We start from the raw sequence: 19500 nt of genomic DNA, 5'->3' as shown, positions 1-19500 counted from the left end.
CCTTGGGGCCACCCGCTAGGACTGCAGCCTCCTGGGCACAATTAGCAGGGAGGGAAGGCTCTCAGCTAATTAATTCAGCCGAGCTGAGCCCAGCGACAGGGCCTGCCTCTTAATGAACCCACTGAGCCGCACAAAGACCCCTGTGTGTGCCCCACCTGCCGTGCCCAGTGTTGCGGGGTGGCCGAGGGACACCTGTGCTGAGCACCGGGGAGGGAGACCCTAAGGACCCCCCAATCCATGGTGAGGACCCGGAGGCTCAGAGAGGGCGGAGGCCTCCCCTTGCTGCAGGGGAGGGGACCCAAGGGACACGGCGCCGAGACCGTGGTGGGACCCCAACACCGACTTTAATTTTCTTACTAAAAAAAGTTGTTGAGTTCCCGTACCACACTGTCCGTCCACGTAAACGTTAGTACACCCACAAGTTGTGCAGCCGGCCCTTCCTCTGATCCAGAATTCTCTCTGCCCCCAAGGGCAACCCCCTCCCCATCATCTGTCAGATCCCAGTCCCCGACCCCCCTGAGCCCCCTTCCTGTCCGTGGAGGAGCCTGGTCGGGACGTGTCACGCGCGTGGACTCACACCCCGTGGGCCTCCTGTGTCCGGTCCCCTCCCTGCGCCTCATGGGCTCGGCGTCTGTCCCCGGGCAGTGCATGGAAGCCTCACTGCTGCCGGTGGCCAAGTGATGTCCCAGCGTGGGGCTGTATCACATTTTGGTTATCCTTTCTCCAATTTATGGACATTTAAGGTGTTTCTAGCTAGCTAGTATAACGATTTTTTTTAAAGATTTTATTTATTTATTTCACAGACAGAGATCACAAGGGGACAGAGAAGCAGGCAGAGAGAGAGGGAAAGGGATGCAGACTCCCCACTGGGCAGAGAGTCCGATGCGGGGCTCGATCCCAAGACCCTGAGACCATGACCTGAGCGGAAGGCAGAGGCTCAATCCACTGAGCCAGCCAGGCACCTGGGACTTTTTAGAGGGAAGGAGCAGGAATGGAGGAAAGGGCAGAGGCAGAGGGAGAAGCAGGCTCCCCACTGAGCAGGGAGCTCCATGCGGGGCTCGATCCCAGGACCCTGACCTGAGTCGAAGGTAGACACCCAACCCACTGAGCCACCCAGGCACTCCTTTAAGACAAAGCTTTAACATAAAAGGAAACGTCAGGTGGATAAGTACAAAAATAGCTTTGTTCCCACCTCAGGGTCTTGGCAGAGGCTGTTCCCGCTGCCTGGTCTACGGTTCCCATGGGTCACTGCTTGGCTGTCTGCCCTGGACCCTTCGGATTACTCAGATGTCCTCTCAGCCTCCCTGGCCTCCGGGCCACTCAGCCCACCCGCCTCGAGTGGAATCTCGTTCTCGTCTGCTCTCCCCTGCAGGCTGGGAGCCCCCGGGGGAGCAGGGCCAGGCCTGCCTGGTCAGCCCTGGGACCCAGAGGCCACAGTGGGGACACGCCCCTTGGACCTGTCACCGGCTGCGTGCAGAGTCGCGTTCGCGCATGTGCAGAGGAGCCCCACAGCCACGCTACCCCCGCCCCACCCCTGTATAACCCGGGGCTTGCATGCAGGGGCTGGGTCTGTCAGGAACCACCCCGTCCATCGCCAGCCACAGACCCCTGCCTTGGGGACCACGGTCACCACGTGGGGTGTCCGCTCCCTCCGAGGCTGCACTGAGCACAGTGAGGCCCCCGAGGACCACACCCCAGCCTCAGCCGTCGCTATGCAGGTCCGACACGAACCAGCTCCAAGGCTGGTGTGCGCTGCCTCAGTGCCCCACTACGGGGAGGGGGTCCTGGCGGAGCTGGTCAGGTCTGCAGCCGTCTTGGCTTAGGAGCGGGGTCAGGCCTCTGTCCCTAGACGCAGCCCGCACGGCCCCTCTCCGTCTCCACTGGAGAAAGAGCCCCAAGGCCCAGCATCCCTCACCCTCAGGGCTGTCGGGGACCACGCTGACTGCGGGGGTCCTCTGGAGTCCCTCGATTACAGTCCTACAGCCAGAAGCCCCCACCGCCCCTGCGTTCCACAGCAAGTAAAGGCCACGGGGCCATTGCCGGTCTCAGCCCTGCACCTCCCTGTCTCTCTGGTCACTGCCGCGTCGTCAGGGCCTAGAGCACACCTGGTACACAGTAGGCGCTCCATAAACGCTGTGAACGGGCGACGGAGCATAGAAGCTGCGGAACCAGAAAGGAGAGAACGTGACAGATGAGTCGCTCCCAGCCAGGTCAGTGCCCTGAGCAGGCACTTCGGGCACCTCTCCTGTATGCGGTCAGTCCGGGCCCTTCCCTCCTCTGCGGGCCCTTGTGGCCTCCGGGCCCAATACTGGGGGCACTTAGGGACCACGGAAGGAGGCCACAGTATTGGGGCCCCTGGTCCAGGATGCAGGTGGCCAGGAGGCCACAGATGGACAATTAAAAAGCAAGTTCACAGCCCAGGAGCCCCCAAGGAACCATAAATCAGAGCAAGATGACACGCAAGCCGGAAATGAAGTGTCCGCAGCTGGGCCGGTGTGGCCAGCGGGGCGGACTGCCGTGGGAGGGGCTCCTGTCCCCTCCTGGTCCCCCTCCCCAGCGGCTGGCGGAGTGTGGCCGGGGGGAGGGGCCTGCATGCCCCACCTACGGCAGGTGGCCTACACCAACCACCAGACTGAAGGGCCAGCCTGGCGAGTCGTGGCCCAGTCTCTCTGGAGGCCATGGGTGGGGGGAGCTCAGGGGTGTGCGGAGGAGCTGGGGGAGCCGTGGGAGGCACCGGGGCAGGACTGGAAGCCAAGGAGGAGCGGACTGGGGTGACGAGCACCAGGACCTGGGTGGTCTCCAGGGAGGAGCGCAGCTCGGTGCCTCCCTCCCTGTGGAGTCACCTGGCAGAGCAGAGCCCCTGCCTGTGGCCCCCGTGGGCCCTCTGCACACTTACAGGAACACAGGGCTTGCCTGCTCAGTGGTGGAGACCCCAAGGTTTGGGGTGAGCCCCCTCCCCCTGAGGCCAGAGATTGGGGGAAACTCTGGGGAGGAGGGTTGCCACTTCCCTGCTAGCCCCTTACCCCACCCGATCCAGAAACGGAGGCGCAGAGGCCCAGGGCCGTGGGTCCAGGCGCCCTCATGGACAGTGCAGTCTGGGGGGGGGACACTGGGTGCCGGGGTAGGCTCCTCTCCTAGCGGGTGAGGATAGAGGCCCCATCAGGCCCCACTTGTGCTTGGGATAGGTCCAGGGTGAGCCCCAGGCCTCTGTGGGATCAGGATTCGGATCTGCCCGGAGGGACTAGGGCAGCCCAGGGAATGGACCAGGTCCCGTCCCCGGCCGCCCCAGCAGCCAGGAAACATTTGTTCGGCCCTGCTGGAGACTCCTGTTGGGGACGGACCCTATTGGGGACCCCTGGGGCTGCCCTCTCCCTGAAACTCTGATGTACGCTTGGGTTTGGGAGCCCTGGAGGTCTGTGGGTTCGAGTCCAGACCCCCACCCGAGGCGGGGCGGCCTTTCGCTCCGGGCCCGGGGGCGCCGGCCTGACTCCCAGTGTGGGCGAGGGAGAAGCATCCCCGACAGGCGCCCCAGAGCCATTTCCCAGGATGCTCCACCCTCTGCCCCCTCCAGCGCCAGCCCCCAGGGCGCACGGACGGAGGATGGAGGGCGTGGTGAGGCGCCTCGTGGGCGGTGCTTCCCGAGCCCCCGCCCCCCACCCCCGCCACGACGCCTCCCCGGGATCCCGCGATCGCCGGAACCGTCGGTTACGAGCCCTCGAGGGCGGCCCGGCCAGATGAGAGGGAAACCGAGGCCTGGGTCAGGCGCACCGCCCCCCGCCGCGAGAGCCGTCCTGGGGGAGGAAGAGGAGGCGAGAGGCCCCGGTTCCCGCCCCGCCGCCCTCGCACCAGTCCGCGGGCTCGAAGGGCTTAAAGCCAATTGCGGCCGCCGGGAGCCAGGCCAGAGCCCCGGAGAGGCCGCGACCCCCACCCCTCCCGAGGCCCCGCCCCCGCCCCGCTCTGCGCCGCGTTCCCGGGGAGGACTCGGTTTCCCCACTTGTGTGATGTGCTGCATCAGCACGCGGACCAAACCCACCCGAGACCCATTTTACAGGTGGCAAAGCCGAGGCCAGAACGGGGTGGGGGGCGCTTCCAGCCCCAGGCCCCCCAGCTGGCAGCCCGCTGTCGGTGCCTGAGCGGGGGACCCCCCTTTAGCAGGGATGGGGGGGATGGGGGAGGGCCTGATTGTGCTTCCTCCAGCCAGTGGGGAGGGCCTCCCACCTCACAGCCCCGGTAAGCGCAACACACCGGAGTCTGGAATCCGGTTCCCTGTAAGGTCGATTCAGTGAGGGCCTGTTGGGGGGCGGGGAAGGGGCGCCTGAGCAGGCAGCAAGAGCTGGGGTTCCTGGGCCCGAAGCAGCCAGAATGAGAGCCTGATATTTTCCTGCCGTGGGGGAACCCTCAGAGGGGCTCTCTGCGGGGCCTGCCTGGGAATGCCCACCGGCCCCTGCCAGGCGCCAGAGGTATGGTTCCCAGTATCTGGGCTCCCCTCCGTGGCCTGAGTGTTCAGGAGTCCTCATGGCCCCGGGCAAGGCTGGCCTCACTCCTCACGCCCACCCCCACTCTCCACTTCCAGATGGCACTGTGGCCAGGAGGGGAAACTGAGGCACAGAGCGGTCCCTCGCTGCCGGCGGCTGAGGGCACAGCTCCAGGCGTCAGGCAGGTCTGGGTTCCGGCGCGGCACCCAGTTTGCTCTCCTGGAAAATGGGGCTGTGGTGGCCCAGAGTGGGGCCCCGGAGCCCGGGTTCTCGATGAGCTGGAGAAGTGTCCGCACGAGACCAGGGCCTTTGGTTCCCCTCCCTGTGGCCCCAGTGGCTGGCACAGTCGGTGCCCCTTGCCGAATGTGTGTGGAATGACCAGGTTAGTGTGTTTTGTGCATGGACTCCAAATCAAGTGCTCTTTGTCACCAACCGGGCGAGGCTGGGGTGTTGGCCTCATTCTCCATTATTCTCTCCTTAGGGAGTGCCCATACGGGGCGCGCTGGTGGGGAACGGCCTCTCTCAGATGAGGGGGGCCGTGGGACACTGCAGGAGTCCGCTCTGCTGGCTGGCAGATCTTTCAATTAAAATACATATATACACCACGTAAATAACCCGGCCGCATCCTGGGGACAAGTGGAATTAAGTCGCCCGGTTGGGGACCCGGCAGCGATGGCAGCGGTGGGGACCCGTCACTGGCTCTCTGTTGTCACTCCCTGAGCCCTGTAGCCTGCTGGACACTAGAGGAGACACGCGGGATCAAGAAGTGAGAAGAGGAATGGGACACCCACATTCTTGAGTGCAGAGTAGGAGCCCAGGGGTCCGTAGGCCCCGGGCTGGGGGAGGCCAGCTCCTCAGCTGGGGGGTGGGCCCTGCACAAGTCACGTGCCCTTATTGGAAGCCGGGACACTGTGTGCCCGGGTGGGGTGGGCTGGGGTGGTGGTCCTGGGGCCGGGCATGGGACAGACAGTTCTGAGTCCTGGCCTGGCCCCTCGTGGGCTGGGGTCAGCCTCGCAGTGTCCCCTCCCCCCGTCTGCCGGATGCCAGGGAGACCCCACTCGAGCATGTGGGAGGCCCCGGAGGCCCCCCGGAGGCTGCGCGGTGCTCCCAGGCCCCCTCCCTGCTCCAGAGCCTGGCCCGCGGGCGGAGGGGTGGGAAGGGAGTTTTCAATTAAGGAGCGACTAATCACCGGGCGGCAAGGCTCCGTAAAGCTATTACGAAAAGCCTCTCCATGTCTGTAAAACCAGCCTCTGACAATCCAGGGATTAGGCCACCAGGAGGGGAAACCGAGGCGGGGGCCGGCGGCTGGATTAACAGGGGACGCGGTCTCTTGAGGGCTGCGGGGAGCAGTGCCCGGGACTTGAGGCAGAGGGAGGTCTTCTCTGGCAGCCACCGGCGCCCGTTTTATACCGTTTTATCCCGGGGGAAACAGGCCAGGATAGGCCCAGACCCAGCACACCTGCTGGGGCCCCTCCAATGGTGGCCTTGATGGGGTGAAAGACCGCAGCCCACAGAAGAGGGGCTTCGGCCCGAACTGCTGGTGAGCCCCCGCCCTGGCCTAAGGATCCCAAGGCGAGGATTTCAGGGTCCCTGGACCCGGCTGAAGTCACCGTGGACAGGCCCACACTTTGCTCAGCCGCCTGGGAGCTTGGGAGGAGGCCCGGCTGCGTGGCCAGGCGGAGGATCGCGCAGAGGAGCCTGGGGCCGTGGGGGTTGCGGCAGAGAGGGGGGGTCTGTCTCTCCTGAGGGCGGCAGGGAGCCCTGGCAGGCTTTAGCCCCAGTGGCCTTGACCTCCCTCCCAGGATCTACGGTGGGAACGCTGCCCCAGGTCCCTAGGGCCTCAGTTTCCCCAGCTCAGCCCCCACAAGCCCCCTGCCCCATCCCACACTCAGGATCTCTGAGTCCATCCCCCTGGGATGACAGCCCTCACCCACAGAGACCCTTCCAGGCACCCAGGGGTGAGGGGCAGAGGGCCAGGTGAGACTGCGCGGTCCACCCAGCAGGGCTCGGGTCCGGCGGACAGTCAGACCCAGCCACTTCTGGGGTCTTCCCGGGCCCCTGGTCTGGCTCTGGTCCAGCCGCCTGTGTGTACCTGCCGCCCAGGTGCTGGGGAATGAACAGGAGGTGAGTGATTCCTGGGCCCCGGCCCCTGAGTCCCTCCAGGGTCCAGGTGAGGTTGCGTGGAGGTGGGGAGGTCCCCGCAAGGCCGACCCAGGGTCTGGGCCCCCCTGGGCTGCCCCCGCCTCACTGTGTGGTGTGAGGGGCTGTGTGTGCCCCTCCATGACTTGGTTTCTCCATCGTCACCACTGGGGATGGCTTGAAGCTATTCCCAGCAGCTGGGGGGAAATGCGGGGGGGCTCCAGCCCCCTCCCCCTGCCATCAGTCAGGCCTGCAGGCCTCTTCAAGTCGTCACGGCCCAGCAGTGGTCGGGGAGGGGTTATCTAGCCTGTCCAGGATGGACTCAAGTGGAACCGCAGCTGAGGAGCGGAACGCGCCCCGGTGGGCCCAGCCTGCTCTCCTTTGTCTGCTGCCCGCCCCCCACTCGCCCCCCTCCCACCACTGAGCCGCGGGCCCCCTGCCAGCCACAGCCTCACCCTCACGGAACCCTAGGGGACCCTGCGCCCAGGGGCCTCCTGCGCAGCGGCCGGCTGAGCCCCTTTCCTGGGCTCAGTGTCCTTGTCTGCGGCATGGGTGTGTCTACAGAGCATCAGTGGGGGCTGCGAGGGCAGAGGCGGCCAGGGGTGTGGAGGCCTTCCCAGGACTTTCCCAGGGACGCTTGGCCACCCATCCCCCAGGCCCTCCCCCGAGCCTTTGTCCGGGAAATCAGAGGTGGCAGGGAGAACGGATCCGCTTGGGGCCTGAAAGGGGCCGAGGGAAATACCGTTGACCCCCGACCCTGGCCCCCTAATCCTGGGCTGAGGCCCGTATGGGGGGGAGGCCCTGACAGCCCAGTCAGGGCGTGACCCCCGGCCCCATCGCCAAGGGGGGCTTCCGGGTCAGGGAACGCAGGCTTCAGGGGAACACAGACGCCCTGTTGGCCACGTGTCTGGTCGCCACCCGAGGAGGCCCGCAGGAGAGACTGAGGGAAGGCGGGTCCTGCTACCTCTAGGCTGGGCAGCCATGGGCCAGCAGCTGCCCTCTCTGAGCCTCAAAACAGGAAGTTCCTAGGCCTCACTGGGAAGGCACCTGGTTTCTGTGCCTCGGTGGGACCTTCTGTGATAGGGGTGGCTATGGGGGTCTATGGCCCTCGAGGTCCCGCTAAGAAGGCCCCAGGAAACCTGCCCTGCTCTAGATTCTTCGGTAGCTCCCACTGTTTCCCCACCCGGACAAGGGCTGAAGAAATGCTGACAGCTTTGTGCCCCGAGCTGCATGGCCTGGGCTCATGTCTCCACTTGCCTTCCTTGGGTGAGCTCTGTCCTCTCTGCGGCTCCCCAGTGCACAGAAAGGATCCAGGAAGAGCCACATTAACCATGCTGAGCCCAGCCAGAGCCAGGCATACATACAGTAGGCACTTAAAGATGCACGCGAGGGCAGAGCTGGGCTGTAGCTCTCTGTGTCCACCTGCCCCACAGGGCTGGCCGCAGAGCGGCGGAGATGAGTGTTGGGCTGGTGCACAGTGTCGCCACAAGGGTGCTCCCGGGGCCGAGGGGCAAGCAGCGAATCCAGGGAGGGGGTGTCCTTGCTTCTGCCGGCTGCCGCAACTCAGCCCCTCACCCTCCAGCTCCTGGGAGACCGTCGCTAGAAGCTTCCACTGAAGACTAAAGCGTTCTCCCTCGCCGGCCGGAATGCATTCGCACGCTCGGGCGCTCCTGCGCTCCCCGGCGGCCACGCTTCTGTTCCACCCTGCTGAGCTGTTCCCCACAATCAATTTCAATTTGGCCTGGGCTCTGCCTCCGCAGCCCGACCCTCCTTGGGGCCTAGGGTTGGGGAGGGGGAGGCGGCGGTTTCCGCAGCCTACCCTGCTACATCCCGGAGCCCGTCTGCTGATGAGAGGGCTCCACTGCTGCTGCCCCTTTCCGGGCCTCGGTTTCCCCAAAATGACGGACTGAGAAGGTGGGGAAGGGCTGTCTGGGGACGGCCCTATTTTCCTCCAACCTCATTTCAGGAGGGCCAGCTGTGCCCTCCATCCCATGTTGAATGCCAGAGACACAGTGGGAAGCAAGATGGATAAATCTGGATTCATCGGGGTGAGAGGGCATGTGGGGCTCTCCTGGCGGGGAGAACGGCGTGTGCGAAGGCCCCGGGGCAGCAGGAGCGCGGCGCCGGGAAGAACACAAGGAGGTCTGCGCGGCGGAAGCCAGTGAGAGGAGAGGAGCAGGAGGAGGTGGATGAGGCTCGGTAGCAGTGCCACCCAGGGATCATGAACAGCCAACATCTATTGAGCACCTACTGCATACCCAACATTGACCTGTGGGCTTCACTGGCCTCACCTCCCTGGAACCTCACAAAGACCCTGTAATCGCACCTGTTTTATAGATGAAGAAACAGTGAGCCTAGCAAAGAGGTTGCTGGCCAGGGACACGGGGTAGGCGCTGGGGTTTGGAGTCCCGCAGTCTGAAGTAGGACAGTAGGACAGTAGGACAGTAGGACAGTAGGACAGTGGTGTGGACTGCCCCTCCCCCCACAGTAGACTCCTTAGCAGCGGTCCGCTGCCTTCACCCCTATCCTCCCCCCGTGGCAGGTCCCGACTCCAGGCCTTTTTCCATTTCTCAGAGGTGGGGGAGGGACATAAATGGGATCCCACGTCCCTGGAGTTTGACTGGAACTCACCAGCCCTCTGTGTGACCTGGGGAGCACACCGGCCTGTCCCTCTGGGCCTCAGTTTCCCCGCCTTGTCAGGAGAGATTGCCTGACCAAGGTGAGCCGGGGGCAGGGACGAGGCGCCGCAGTCATGGTCTGGCAACGCCCCCACCCTGCGCCCCGGGAAACTTTTCCCTGCGGGGTGCCCTGGGAGCCCTCTGGGGGCCCGTCGCGGCTCCAGGCTCTGGCCGCCACTAGGTGGAGCGAGGAGGCTGGTGGAGACTGGCACGACCCTGGGGGCTTGGGAGCGAGCTGCGGGAGCCGGGGAGAGGCAGGCCTGGGCCGGCTGGAGGGGGGCGCAAAGCCAGGCAGGGCCTGTGTCCTGCAGGCAGCGGCCATAAGGAATGCGACAGATCTGTCTCGGCTGGACGGCGGGGTGGGGGCACAGCGTCCAGGGCATGGCAAGGGTCCACCCTGGACTCCCGATCCCTGAGCCACCTGTGGCCGGCAGGAGCCCGCCGGTCTGGCAGCGGGGGGAAACCGAGGCTGGGTGCTCAGCCCGTGGGTGGGGGCTGCGAGCACGGTCCTGAGGGAGGGAAGGTGGAGGCCGGGCGGGCCTCCTCGGGGTCCTCAGGCCGGGGGCCAGGGCTGTGCGGGCCTCGTGGGCTCTCCTGAGGAGGTGATGCTTCAGCAGAAATGCGAGGTCAGCGACGCGCCGGGCCGGGTGGGCGGCGTGCACGGAGACACGGCTTCGCCAGTGCCCGGGGGCCCTGCACGTGCGGGAGCTGGAGTCCAGCTGTGGGGGGCAGGCTAGCCTGTGTGGACTGCGGGGGGACTGGAGTTTAATGCGGACGGCACTGGGGAGCCATGGTGGGTGAGGTGGGAGGGTGGTGCCGGGGACAGGGCTGTCTCACCGCGCGGGGGCTGCCTGGGGACAGGCTGCTTAGGCTGGAGTGGAGGCCAGGGAGGGGCAGGGAGAGGTTGGGGGGTGCCCAGGTGGGGCCTGGGCCAGGCCCTCAGAGATGAGGACGGCCTGAGTGGGCGTCTTCAAGCTGCTCTCTGCCTCCCAGAGCCTCGGGGTAGGACCCACCCCCGGCTGAAGCCCCAAGCCTGCTCCGGGACCCCTCCTGCCTCTGCCAGCCCCTCCCCTACCGCCTGACGAGGGGCTTCTGGCTTAATTCTCTTGGTTTCCACGGGAGGCAGCTGAGCCGCTCACCCCCTGCTGTAGGATTAGCTCATCGGGAAGGCCTTCTGTTATCCGCAGGTCTGGGGTCCGCCTTTGGGGTCACAAGCGCACGTGGGGGGCACTTTCTGTCCCTGGACCCCAGAAAGGCTGCATCACTCTAGACCCCATTCCCGTGTTCCTTGCGGAAAGAAGCCCTTAACCCCGTCTGCTGCACATGAGGTCACCATGGGGACAGAACAGGCATGGATTTCAGTCCAGGATTGGATCTGACCTGAGGCTCTGGGAGGCAGGGGACAGCCCGGGGCTGGAGGGCCCAACCCCGCTGAGCCGTCCTGCTCGGACGTGTCCCCGGCTCCTTCCGTGTGAGGCAGCGCAGCAAGAGCCCGGCCCAGGCCCTCACCCCGCCACAGGAGCCCTGGCCCGCCCCTCCCCCTTGTTCCCCCAGACGCGCCCACCTGTTCAGGATAAACCGATCGCGTCCCTGCCTTGGGGCCTTTGCACAGGCTGCAAAGCTTTGGCCAGCCTTGGCCAGCCAAGCCGAGGGCAGCACCCCTACCCCAACCAGCCACCCACCTGTGCCCAGGTGGGCCCTCCCACACCTGCCGATGCCCACTTTCAATATCTCTTAGAAAGCGGTCAGGGACCACGCTTCCAGGCTGGTGCACGGTCCCTGGCTTCCGGAACGTCACGTCAACTACAAGACGCAAACAGGTTTACAAACCACGCGCGCACTGACGGAGGGGACGATCAGGCCTTCCCCAGGGGAGCGGTGACTCGGTCTCCTGAGCTGGGGGCAGGTCAGGTGGAGCTCGCCTGCTTAAACCGAGCAGGTCCGTTGTTCTTAGCAAATGTGTGACCATCACCTCGGTGTAATTCCAGAACATTCCAATGCCCAAGAGAGCAGCCCCCTTTTCCATCAGTTGTCCCCCTCCCCCTCCCCGGCCCCCACGAGCCCCTTCCCGTCCGTGGAGGGGCCTGGTCTGGGTGTGTCACACACGTGCGCTCACACCCCGCGTGGCCTCCTGTGTCTGGTTCCCTCCCTGCGCGTCGTGGGCTCGGGGTCTGCCCTGGGGCAGCGCGTGGGGGCCTCGCCTGCTCGTGGCCCGGGGCCCTCCGGTGTGTGGGGGCTCCCAGTTTTTGTCTCTTCTCCACATTGGTCAGGGAACTGTTGAGATTCAAGCGTGAACGCCGCTCACAGGCAGTGTTCTGGGTCTGAGCTGGGTCTGAGCCCACCTCCCTCTGGGCCAGCACCCCCGATTCGGGTCCCCTGGGATCCGGCTCCTCCCCACTCCCCATCTGTCCCCCCCTGAGCCACACAGGGCCCACTGCCCTCATCCCAGGGACTGCCCCCAGCTCCCCGCCTCTCAGGGCACCAAGGACTTTTCAACAACCAAGATCAGACCATGACCGTCCCCTGCCTAAATCCCCCTGTGGTTCCCTGAGGCCCTCGATGTTAGTCCGAATTCCAGGGCGTGACCCGACATCCTCCTGGCCCCACGGCAGGGCCGGGGCATTCTCAGGAGGGTCCCAGCGTGGCAAGGAAGTGGGGAGGCTTCCTTCCACCAGGGCGGGGGTCTGGCGAGAGCTCGGAGATGAGAGGTAGGATCGGCCCCATTCCCTGGGTGAGGGAGCTCCGGCTCAGCTCGGGGGCTCCCCTGGGGGAGTCATGTTCTCGGGGGCTCCAGTGAGTCATGTTGTCAACTCAGGAGCCACGTCCGGGGGACCCCTCGGTGCCCACACCCCACTGCGTGCTTGGCATTCCTGCCTGGGGGCTGAGAGCCCGTGAGGACGCCCCGTCGGCCCTCCGCGGCCCTCCGACTGGCCGCGAGGTGGGGTGGCACGTTGTCAGGGACCCCCGAGACCCGCAGGAATGTCAGGAACCTGCCGAGAGTCCCCAGGGGCCCGGCCCAGCCTGCGTCGGGGATAAAGGCCACCTCCTCCGCTCTGCTGTTGCCCCACCCCCCCATAATCGGATCGGGACGTTTGAAGTCACTAGGAAGCGGGAGGCTCCCACGCAGAGAATATGAGGAGAAGGGCTTAGAGGCGCCTTTGTGCGCCAGGCGGGCGGTGATGAAAGCACCATGAAATCCGCGATGTCACCGATGTCCTGCGACCATGACAGGGCCCTTTCCTGGAAGAAAAGGGGAAAATCCCCTGTTGCATGTGTGCTCGCCTGGCAGGGGGGCTCGAGATGCGGGACAGTTTTAGCAGAGGCCAGGGCGGGGACCCCTGCCCATGGCTTGCCGCAATCTGCCCGCAGGCCTCTGGGGACGGGAGCCTCACTACCTTACAGGGCTCCCAGACAACCCTTCCTTGCCTGTGGCACCGGGTGAAGGTGAAGATGTGCCTTACCCAGGAGTGGGCTTCCAGAGCCAGGGAGGAAGGGGACACGGGGCAGGACGGTGGCTCACGTTACTAAACAGCTTTACGGAGGCCCACGTACCTTCTCGTTCGTTCACTTAAACCGTACAGTTCTTTCGTTCTAGTACGTTCACAGAGGTATATATCCACCAACACTACTGACTCTGGAACACTCGCCTCTTCCCCAAAAGGAAACCCCGTCCTGTCAGCTGTCACCCCCAGCCCCACCCCCGGCCCCCACGGGCCCCCTTCGGCTCTGTGGACGCGTCACACGCGTGGACTCACACCCCGTGGGGCCTCCTGTGTCTGGTTCCCTCCCTGCGCGTCGTGGGCTCGGGGTCCGTCCCCGGGGGAGCGCGTGGGGCCTTTGCTCCAGCTCGTGGCCGGGACGTTCCTGCGCGTGGGGGACGCGATGCATGTCCACGCCCCACTGGCGGGCAGCTGGGTGTGTCCCTACCTGGCAGGTAGGAAGGGGAGGCTGTTCCTGAGAACACTGCCGTCTGCCCTTGTCTTCCGTGTTAAACCCTCATACAAGGTCAGGACCCACCGAGGCCAAGGGCAAAGTGCGAGCCCATGCAGGGCTCCGGGGCCGTGCGGCGGGTGGCAGGGGGAAGTGGGGAGAAGCCTCGCAGGCCTGGTGGTGAGGGCTCCCGGTCCACTGCAGGGAGCTTGGGCCGCAGCCGCATCTCCACTGGCCAGAGCGTCTCCCCGGGCCCCCCCCGCGCCCCCCTTCCCGACCGCAGACGGGCCTGCTCCCGGCCTGCCGCAGACGGGTCGCTCCTCCGCTGGGCGTGACAGGCCGGCCCGGCGTGTGAAGTCGGCCGTGTCCAGCCAGACCGCAGGAGGCCACTCCCCACCCGTGGTCCCCAAAGCCTTCCCACCGTGCCAGTGCGGCAGGGGCTGTGCGGGGGCCCGGGAGAGAAGGCGGGCGGTGGGGCTGCGGCTGGACGGGTGGTCCAAAGGCCCCCTTGTCCACCGGCCCTGGGGGCGAGGCAAGTGGCAGGGGCAAGGCCTCTCCCTGGAAACTGCCCTTCTCGGACTCTCCCCGGCCTGTAGTGACCCGCGTCCCTCCAATGGACACCGGAAGATGACGGTCGCACGGTGGGAGGGAGACAGACACAGACCCACGCGGAGGAGGCCGGCCAAGGGCTGGGTACGAGGTCGCGGGGCCGGCAGCCTTAGTCCTGGCGCTTCTGGCCTCCCCGAACCCCAGTGTCCATGCTGACCGCGGTCTGCTCGGTGGCCTTCCGGGCTCGAGGGTGACATAAGCCCAGGTCGGGTTCCTAGGGCCCAGGGGCTGGCTGCGTCACACTGCTCCTGGCTTCCTGAAGCTCTAGGGCGGCCCCGTTGGGAAACACACGCTGTGGACGTGTGCGGCCGCAGGGACTTGGGAAGGGGGTCAGGCCCCCAGGGGGTCGACCCCAGCTGAGCGCCCCGGGACCCCAGGAGGGGAACCTGAGGCACCGTCGTCGGGGTGCGACGGCATCTCCCGGGCACCTGTGCGGGCCGATGAGAGCCAAGGGTCTCCGCGCAGGGGCCAGAGAGGGAGGGCGCAGGCTCACAGACACGCCCCTGCCGGTGGACTGTGTCCGAGTCCTGACCCTCGAGTGGGACCTGACCCGGAAACAGAGTCCCTGAGATGTGGTCGGGTGAATGCGAGGTCACGCGGGGGGGCTCTGGCCCTGTGCCCCCGAGTATGACACGTAACACGCGTGTGCGTGACGGGGACACGCACCAGGACATACCACAGCGGCCGACATGCAGCGGCAAAGCAGACCTGCTTGCCTGGCCTCGGTTCCCACCTCTGCGCGTCCGGGTGACAGGCGGGTATGGGTCCAATGGAGCCTTACTTGTAAGGTGCCCGGGACAGCGCGTGGCCCGAGATAAACACGTTGTGTCTGAAAGTGACGTGGAATCCCAAAAGGGAAAATAAGACGTGAAGGGAACGCTGGTGCCCGTCCTCCGGAAGCTGGTGGTCAGTGAGCTCGGAGCAGCGGCCTGTCTCTGTCCTCTCTCTCTGAGTTGACAAATAGTAGGGGAAGGGATGGGAGGGCTTCTCAGAGGAGGTGTCCTAGAGCTGAGACCTAAAGAGAGCTAGACTCCTGGGGGGTGAGCGTCTAGGAAGAAGGAACGCATGGGCAAAGGCCCTGAGGCTGGTGAGTGGCCGGGTGGCCTGATAGAAGGAGGTGGGGGTGGAGTTTGGCTTTTCTCCCAGGGGCACTGGGGAGCCACAGCAGGGGAGGGATGTGGTCAGGCAGTGGCCATCAGAAGGCCGACGCAGGCAGGACAGCCTAGAGGCAGGAGAAGGCGCTCAGGCTAGAAATCCCGCAGGGGGCAGTTCTGGGAGGAATTCAGTTCTCCTCTGGTCCTTTCCCGTCTCCGCCTGGTTGGGCACGCGAGGCTGAGGACAGATTGCTGGCGTGGGGCGTCCTGGGCCCCCAGCCCATGTCCTGGTGGGGACCGACCCAGCAGAGCCAACCGCCCTTTCCCTCCTGCAGCCGGGGCACTGGGGTGAGCTGGGGCCTGGACAAGCGTCCAGCTGTGCGGAGCAGCCCTGGCAGCCCCCCGCAGAGAGCGGGGAGCGGTCCCCCAGCTAGCTCTCGCTGGCTGGTCACCCCCACCGGCCCGGCCCTCGCAGCTCCGCGGGCAGATGCCGGGCAGACGGGGAAGCCGAGCCCGGTGGGAGTAGGGCTGCCATCGGACACCCCCAGGCCTGGAATATGCGTCCCTAACCCCACTGGAGGACGCTCTCCTTTCCTCAAGTTTAGGACAGCCTGAGCTGTCAGGATTGAAATTCTCGGGCTGCGCCAGGCCGCGGGGAAACCCATAGCGCATTGTTTAGACAGATGCCTTTAAACGGCTCGGCGGGTGGGGGCCCGGGCGGGGGAGGGGGAGAGAACCGCGATGGGGCGGAGGCACCGCACTGGGAAGGTCACCCTTTTTTCTGCACAAAGGTCAGCTGCAGACCGTTGCCAAGGCAACAGCGGGCTTAAAGATGGAGGCTTAAGGAGAACAGAGGTTCCCCTCCCCTGCCCATGCGAGGGGCCTGGGCCCGGGGTTCAGGGTCTGGGGGAGGGGACAGATCTTGGTCCTGCCCTGCCTGGATCTGGGGCCCAGTTGTGGCCATTTTGAGCCTCGGTGTCGCTGGCTGTGGAATGGGAACAGTGTCCACAGGGAGGCAGGGACGCCCTGGCTGGTCTGGTACTGGGGTTACCTGCAGAGGCCTGGGTCCTCGCTGGAGGAAGAGCAGTCTGGGCTGAGGGAGAGGCCAGGGCTTGGCCCACATCCCTCCATCTGGCCGCACGCAGCACCTCGGGGCAGTGCACAAGAGGCTGGCGTCCTCCGCGCCCCTTCCTGGAGCCCGGGGCAGGGCCCCAGCGGCCCCTGTGGGTCCAAACCACAGCGGAGGCTCAGATCTGCAGAGGTGGGGACAGCGATCCCGACGGAGAAGCCCCGGGAGGGACCACATGGGCCTAAGACCCTGACTGGCGGCCACCGGTCCCGCCGCGAGCTCTGGGACCTTCTCGGTCGGTGGGAGGCAGGAGGCGAGCGGCACCAGCCCTGGGCAGCACCGGCCTTTGCTGACATGGCTTTCCCGCAGTTCCTGAGAACGGGCCGTCTGCGCCTTTCTTCCTGGAGGGCCATGGGAACACCAGCTCCTTTGTCCCCGTAGGCCACAGCGTCTACTCCCGCGGTGGCTAACACCGACCCCGTGTCCCCATCCCCGTGAGGAACAGAATGAGGGGGCAACTTCTTCGTGGAGACGAGAGTCACACAACATACAATGAGCGTCTTCAGGTGAGCAGTTCGGTGCGCTCAGAGCCCCGCGGCCACCAGCTTTATCCGATTCCGGAACATTCTGTCACCTCAAGAGAATAGTCACCCTCCCCTCCCCCAGCCCCCGAGCCTCCCAGCCCCGTCCCTTCCGTGGAGGGGCCTGGTCTGGGTGCGTCACACGCGTGGACTCACGCCCCGTGGGGCCTCCTGTGTCTGGTTCCCTCCCTGCGCGTCGTGGCCTCGGGGTCCGTCCCTGGGCAGCTCATGGGGGCCAAAGGACACTCCTGGGCATAGTTTTAGAAACATAACTTTTAATTTTTTTTAGATTTTATTTATTATTTGTCAGAAGACAGAGAGCAGGAGCAGGGGGAGGGGCAGAGGCAGAGGGAGAAGCAGGCTCCCCACTGAGCAGGGAGCCCGATAGGGGGGCTCGATCCCACAGCCCAGAGATCTTGACCTAAGCTGCAATCAAGTATTGGATGTTTGGGGCGCCTGGGTGGCTCCGTGGGTCAAGCCGCTGCCTTCGGCTCGGGTCATGATCTCAGGGTTCTGGGATCGAGCCCCGCATCGGGCTCTCTGCTCAGCGGGGAGCCTGCTTCCTCCTCTCTCTCTGCCTGCCTCTCTGCCTGCTTGTGATCTCTGTCTGTCAAATAAATAAATAAACTCTTTAAAAAAAAAAAAAAAAGAATCGGATGCTTATCTGAGACCCCCAGGTGCCCAGAAGCGGGGCTTCTGTGAAAGCCTGTGCTGGGTCAGGCTGACGGAGCTCACCATCTGGGTAGGTCGGACGCCCCAGCCGCGGAGGGCCCCAGCGGTGGTGTCCGCGGCCGCAGGTGTCTGGGTCACTGGCCCAGGCTGGCCATGGGGGGCTTGTGGGTGGGCAGGTGGTTTCGGAGAGGCGTGCAGCTGGTTTTCAGGTGTTTACGGAGCTGCTGCTAAGTGCTGACCTCGTGCTCGGGTCCTGGAAATCGGGTCGGTGGGGCCTCGATCTGTCCGAGGCTCCAGGGACCTCTCCCAGCCCCGGGGCCGCCGGTCCTCGGCCTGTGGTCATGTCCTCCAGTCTCTGCATCTGTGGTCGCGTGGCGATCTCCTCCCGTCTTTGGAAAAGACGCTTGTCATTGGACATAGGACGCACCCTAATCAGGACGATCTCACCTTGAGATCCTTCGTAACGCCTGCAAAACCCTTTCTAGGAGTAAGCGCGAATTCAGTTTCCAGGGTTTATACCGTGGACGAGTGTTCTGGGGGCTCACCAGGCAGAGCGGGAGAGCCACAGAGCCCCACTGCCGCGGCTTGTTGAAGGGATGCTGTGTTTGGATGCTGAGCCCGAGTCGATGCTTCTCCCAGCGCACGAGGACGTGGGGCCCTGGCCCGCGGTGGAGGCTCCGTCTGCAGGGGGCCCGGCGGGAGGGACACCTGCACGGGGGCTCCTTGCCAGCCGGAGTCTGAGGTGGCGTTTTGGAGGCTCCTCCTGAACGATGCAGCGTGTCGGGGTCGCTGACCGCGTGGCCTCCCCGGAGCTCTGCACCTGGGTCTGCTCGGAGCCCCCGGGCGCACGCGCTCCCTGGGAAAGCAGTGACCACACGCAGGTCTCAAAACACAGAGATGTATTCCCTCCCGGCTCTGCGGGCCAGACGTTCAGCACCAAGGTGTCACGGAGCTGCCCTCCCTGCGAAGCCCGGGGCGCCGGGGCTCGGAGGCTCTCCCAGCGGCTGGCGGCTGGCGGCTTGCTGGCCATCATGGCGTCCCTCGGCTGGTGGCCTCCTCGGTCTCTCCAGTCTGCATCTCCGTGGACGCGTCTCTGACCCATCCTCCTCCTCTCATGAGGACAGCGGCGCTGGATTCAAGACTGTCCCACTCCAGGGGGACCTCGTCTTAACGAATGACGTCTGCAAAGACTCCATTTTCACATAAGGCCCCATTCATGTGTTCTGGGCGTTGGGACACGTGGGGACCCATCTGTTGGGGGACGGAAACACTGAGGGGTGAGTAAAACCACCTCCTCGAGATTAGAAATAATTCATGTAAACACCAACAGGAGAGAAAAATCCAGCAGATTCTTTTTTCTTTTTTTTTTTTAGATTTTATTTATTTGTCAGAGAGAGAGAGAGAGAGAGAGAGAGAGAACAAGCAGCGGGGGCAGAGGCTGTGCAGGGAGCCCGATGCAGGGCTCCATCCCAGGCCCCGAGACCACGACCCGAGCTGAAGCAGAGGCTTCACCGACTGAGCCAGCCAGGCGCCCCTCCCTGGCAGATCTTACAGGACAGTAGGATCCGGCCAGAGGAACCTGGGGGCATGTGACAGGTGGATGAAATGGCAAATCCTGGGTGGGATCTGGGAACAGACAAGACGTTACTGGAAAAACAGGTGAAATCTGTTCCCAAAAGGCTGGGATTTCTGCGCGATGCGGGCCGAGTCCAGGGACCCAGAGGGGGCCCCGCAGGACCAGCCTAGTGGGCCCCTGGCTTCCAGGGGTGGAAACTCAGTGTGAGCCAGAAGCGAGAGCCAGAGGCATGGACGGGAGCGTCTGCGAGACCCGTTCAAGGGGGCGGCTCACCCTGGCTTGGCGGTGGTGGTTTACCCTGGGAAGGGGTCCAGGTCTGTGTTCTTGGCAAGTCCAGGAAAGGGTCTGACCTGAGGCGGGTGTCTGGAGAGCGAAGAAGTTACTCCACGAATCAGCGAAGGTAGGGGTGTGGGCGTCTGCGGGGCCCAGGTTTGTCACCCCGTCGTCCTGGAACACGCTTGGGATCCGGTTCTGTTTAGATGCCGTCCGGGGTGTGGGGGGCCTGGGCTGAAGCTCGGGGGCTGACGAACCTCCGGCTCCCTCGGGTCACTCCGATGCAGACACGGGTACAGGCCCACGGGGCCAGGCCTCCCTACGCCCGAGCCCCCTCAGGGCCCGCATCTCACCGACCAGTCAGGCCCTTGCCTGTTTCTTGTGGGGAAGGTCCGATGCGGACA

Source organism: Neovison vison, chromosome 6, assembly GCF_020171115.1.
Source record: "Neovison vison isolate M4711 chromosome 6, ASM_NN_V1, whole genome shotgun sequence".
NCBI lineage: Eukaryota > Metazoa > Chordata > Mammalia > Carnivora > Mustelidae > Neogale > Neogale vison.
This window is presented reverse-complemented; position numbering follows the sequence as displayed.